This window comes from Schistocerca americana, unplaced genomic scaffold (genome assembly GCF_021461395.2).
Source record: "Schistocerca americana isolate TAMUIC-IGC-003095 unplaced genomic scaffold, iqSchAmer2.1 HiC_scaffold_1407, whole genome shotgun sequence".
Lineage (NCBI taxonomy): Eukaryota > Metazoa > Arthropoda > Insecta > Orthoptera > Acrididae > Schistocerca > Schistocerca americana.
This window is the reverse complement of record NW_025725488.1, coordinates 17,501-22,500: the sequence shown is the minus strand read 5'-3', so window position 1 is coordinate 22,500 and position 5,000 is coordinate 17,501. Positions and strand designations below refer to the sequence as shown.

Here is a 5,000-nt window from a genome sequence, read left to right as displayed (position 1 = left end):
GGCGTAATGAAAGTGAAGGTCTCGCCTTGCGCGGGCCGAGGGAGGATGGGGCTTCCCCGCCCTTCACGGGGCGGCGGCCTCCGCACTCCCGGGGCGTCTCGTCCTCATTGCGAGGTGAGGCGCACCTAGAGCGTACACGTTGGGACCCGAAAGATGGTGAACTATGCCTGGCCAGGACGAAGTCAGGGGAAACCCTGATGGAGGTCCGTAGCGATTCTGACGTGCAAATCGATCGTCGGAGCTGGGTATAGGGGCGAAAGACTAATCGAACCATCTAGTAGCTGGTTCCCTCCGAAGTTTCCCTCAGGATAGCTGGTGCTCGTACGAGTCTCATCCGGTAAAGCGAATGATTAGAGGCCTTGGGGCCGAAACGACCTCAACCTATTCTCAAACTTTAAATGGGTGAGATCTCCGGCTTGCTTGATATGCTGAAGCCGCGAGCAAACGACTCGGATCGGAGTGCCAAGTGGGCCACTTTTGGTAAGCAGAACTGGCGCTGTGGGATGAACCAAACGCCGAGTTAAGGCGCCCGAATCGACGCTCATGGGAAACCATGAAAGGCGTTGGTTGCTTAAGACAGCAGGACGGTGGCCATGGAAGTCGGAATCCGCTAAGGAGTGTGTAACAACTCACCTGCCGAAGCAACTAGCCCTGAAAATGGATGGCGCTGAAGCGTCGTGCCTATACTCGGCCGTCAGTCTGGCAGTCATGGCCGGTCCTTGCGGCCGGCCGCGAAGCCCTGACGAGTAGGAGGGTCGCGGCGGTGGGCGCAGAAGGGTCTGGGCGTGAGCCTGCCTGGAGCCGCCGTCGGTGCAGATCTTGGTGGTAGTAGCAAATACTCCAGCGAGGCCCTGGAGGGCTGACGCGGAGAAGGGTTTCGTGTGAACAGCCGTTGCACACGAGTCAGTCGATCCTAAGCCCTAGGAGAAATCCGATGTTGATGGGGGCCGTCATAGCATGATGCACTTTGTGCTGGCCCCCGTTGGGCGAAAGGGAATCCGGTTCCTATTCCGGAACCCGGCAGCGGAACCGATACAAGTCGGGCCCCTCTTTTAGAGATGCTCGTCGGGGTAACCCAAAAGGACCCGGAGACGCCGTCGGGAGATCGGGGAAGAGTTTTCTTTTCTGCATGAGCGTTCGAGTTCCCTGGAATCCTCTAGCAGGGAGATAGGGTTTGGAACGCGAAGAGCACCGCAGTTGCGGCGGTGTCCCGATCTTCCCCTCGGACCTTGAAAATCCGGGAGAGGGCCACGTGGAGGTGTCGCGCCGGTTCGTACCCATATCCGCAGCAGGTCTCCAAGGTGAAGAGCCTCTAGTCGATAGAATAATGTAGGTAAGGGAAGTCGGCAAATTGGATCCGTAACTTCGGGATAAGGATTGGCTCTGAGGATCGGGGCGTGTCGGGCTTGGTCGGGAAGTGGGTCAGCGCTAACGTGCCGGGCCTGGGCGAGGTGAGTGCCGTAGGGGTGCCGGTAAGTGCGGGCGTTTAGCGCGGGCGTGGTCTGCTCTCGCCGTTGGTTGGCCTCGTGCTGGCCGGCGGTGCAGGATGCGCGCGCCTGCGCGGCGTTCGCGCCCCGGTGCTTCAACCTGCGTGCAGGATCCGAGCTCGGTCCCGTGCCTTGGCCTCCCACGGATCTTCCTTGCTGCGAGGCCGCGTCCGCCTTAGCGTGCTCCTCCGGGGGCGCGCGGGTGCGCGGATTCTCTTCGGCCGCCATTCAACGATCAACTCAGAACTGGCACGGACTGGGGGAATCCGACTGTCTAATTAAAACAAAGCATTGCGATGGCCCTAGCGGGTGTTGACGCAATGTGATTTCTGCCCAGTGCTCTGAATGTCAACGTGAAGAAATTCAAGCAAGCGCGGGTAAACGGCGGGAGTAACTATGACTCTCTTAAGGTGGCCAAGTGGCGGTGGTGTGGCTGCATCCGGACTTGGCTTCTCGAAGTGCGGTCTTGATGTAGTCGTGCTGCTGCTGCGAGGTGCCTTCCTTGGGTTATAGTTACAGGGAGAGTGATGCGCAATACATGGGCCTAGCCCTCTTAGCCTCTCCTCTCCTGCAGTCTTCTCCCCTTCTCGTGGGCCCGCTGATTTCGCAGAGTGGAAGACCGCACCAGGGGCTTGGGGGGGTTACCAGCCCCCCCTCGCACTATCCCTTTTTTTTAGTTGGGGGCAGTAAGCAGAGAATAAGTGGTGGCCCTTCCGCTGAAGGTGCCACCCCAACTCCCCCAGCACCTAGCCGGCCAACCGGCCGTGCCGAAAATCTTGTAACTTTTGCAGCTATGTATACCTGTAGTGAGTGCCACCGCAGCTTTACAACCAAGAACGGTCTCGGGGTCCATCGCCGCCGCCAACATCTTGCGGCCGCCAACGCGGAGATCGTCACGGAGAGGCATCGCGCGAGGTGGACGGAGGAAGAAGTCCTGTCGCTCGCCAAGGCAGAGGCCGAACTGTTCCTCGAGAGGGACGCCCGGTTCTTCTTTGTAAATCAAGAGCTCATCAGGATGTTCCCCGACCGAACGCTTGAGGCAATCAAGTGCCGACGGCGGCAAGCTGCCCACAAGCAGCTTGTCCGCCAATTCATGGAGGCGCTTGAGATCGGTCGGGGGGAAGAGCCGGCGTCCCGCCGGGGAGCGGCGAGCCCGCTGCCTGACGCGGGCGAGGCCGCTGCGCCGCCCGTCGACGCAGCCGAGGACTTCGCGGCCGACACCACCGGGCCGCCGCCGGAGGGGCCGACTGACGCCGCCATCTGGGAGCATCTGGCGGGGCTACCCGCTTCCGCCCAGCGTTTCTCTGCCCTGGATCGTGTCATCGGTCTGGGGCGGGGCACGCCGCCCGATGTCATCCTGGGCATGCTCCCGGATGCCCTTGCGTCGGTCGGGTCCAGAGGGGAGAGATCGATCACCAGGACACAGCGGCCGCGCCAACCATCGAAGCGGCCGCCTGCCGCGCCGCCGACGCAGAAGCGCAAGCGGCGCCGCTGGGAGTACGCGAGAACGCAGGATGCCTTCCGACGGTCGCGTGCGCGTTGCGTGCGCGGCCTCTTGGATGGCACCCTGCTCCAGCCGCCACCTGCCATCCCTGGTCTGCTGGACTTCTGGGCGGACCTCTTCACCAAGAAGCCCATCTCCACCGCGGGCTTCATTCGTGACCGCCTCCTCCCGCACTCAGAGCCTGTCGCTCTCGAGTGCATATGGGGGCCGGTCACACATGAGGAGGTCGCCGCCGCGTTGCCGCCCAGGGGATCAGCAGCCGGGCCGGACGGCCTTACCCCAGCGGAGTTGCGGCGTCTGCCGCACGAAGTCCTGGTGAAAGTGATGAATCTCTTCCTTCTGGCCCGCGCCCTTCCGGAACGCCTGCTTCGCGCGCGGACGTCCCTTCTCCCGAAAACGGCTGCACCAACATCCCCCGCTGACTTTCGCCCCATTACGGTCTGCTCGGTGTTGGCGCGGACCTTCCACAAGGTTCTCGCGTCACGCCTGATGCGCGCTTGTGCTGTGGACGAACGTCAGCGGGCATTCATCCCTCGGGATGGGATGTTGGAAAATACCTTCATCTTGGACACTGCTCTCACCGACGCAGTTCGCTCCTGCCGCTCTGTCTTTGTGGCATCGATCGACGTATCTAAGGCATTCGATTCGGTAGATCATGCTGCCCTTCGCCCCGTGCTGAAGGCGCATGGCCTGCCGGATTGCTTTGTCGAGTATGTCGAGCGGTGCTACGAGGGCAGCACGACAGTGATAGCGGACGGCGCCGGCGTGGGCGTGTCTGTGCAGCCAGCACGGGGCGTTCGCCAGGGCGATCCCCTCTCCCCCCTCCTGTTCAACTTTGCGGTGGACTACGTTTTAGGCCAACTGCCCTCCCACATCGGAGCTCGGATCCTCGGTCGCAGAGTCAACGCTGCGGCCTTTGCAGATGACGTCTTGCTGTTTGCAGCGACCCCGAGGGGCTTGCAGTCCCTCATCGACGCAGCTACCGCAGCCCTCGCCCACCTGGGGCTGCAGATCAACGCCCGGAAGTGTTTCACCCTCGCCTTAGTCGCGTCAGGGCGCGAGAAGAAGGTGAAGGTGGACAGCAATGTCACCTTCACAGCAGGCAATACCACCATGCCTGCCCTGCGTGTGGGTGAAACCTTCCGGTACCTGGGGCTGCAATTTTCCACGGCGGGTCGCTGTGTCTTCAATCCACGTAGCCACCTGGTGGAGCAGCTTGACGTCATCTCCCGAGCTCCGCTGAAGCCGCAACAGCGCCTCCACGCTCTCACCAACGTACTTCTCCCTGGCCTGTACCACGGGCTGGCCCTCAGCCGCACCCGGGTGGGTGCATTGAAGTCGGCCGACGTTACCATCCGGGCCGCCGTCAGGAGATGGTTCCGCCTTCCGGCGGACACCCCCCTGGGATACTTCCACGCTCCTGTTGCCCAGGGGGGCCTCGGCATTCCATCTTGCCGATGGATGGGTCCGACCCTCCGTCGGTCCCGTCTCCTGGCGCTGAAGAAGATAGGGCCAGCCTGCGACGGTGTAGGCATGGATGAGGTACAGCGTGAGATCGAGGTGCTGGAGCGCCACCTAATGTGGGAGGGCCACCTCCTCAAATCGTCAACGCAGGTTGGGGAAATGTGGGCGGCGCGCCTACACATCGCCATTGACGGTGCGGCACTGTCATCTTCTGCCGCCGTCAGTGGCCAACATCAGTGGGTCGCCGACACCAGTCGCCTGCTATCTGGGCGTGAATACATCGACGCCCTCCGCGCCCGCATCAACGCCTTCCCTACGAAGGCACGGCGCAGTCGCGGGCGGGTGGCGGACACCAGATGCCGCGCGGGGTGCCAGGCCGTGGAGACCGCCAACCACGTACTTCAGGCTTGCTTTAGGACGCACGGGTCCCGGGTCAAGCGCCATGACGCTGTAGTGCGTTATGTCGCCCGTGGACTCGCGCAGAGGGGCTTCAATGTCTCTGTGGAGCCCCACCTCCGAACACCTGAGGGCATCCGCAAGCCTGA

General features: G+C 62.4%; 1 pseudogene; it reads left to right on the top strand.

Annotated features, from left to right (window-relative positions):
- LOC124567801 overlaps positions 1-5,000 on the top strand; it is a 7,966-nt pseudogene that overhangs the window by 987 nt on the left and 1,979 nt on the right.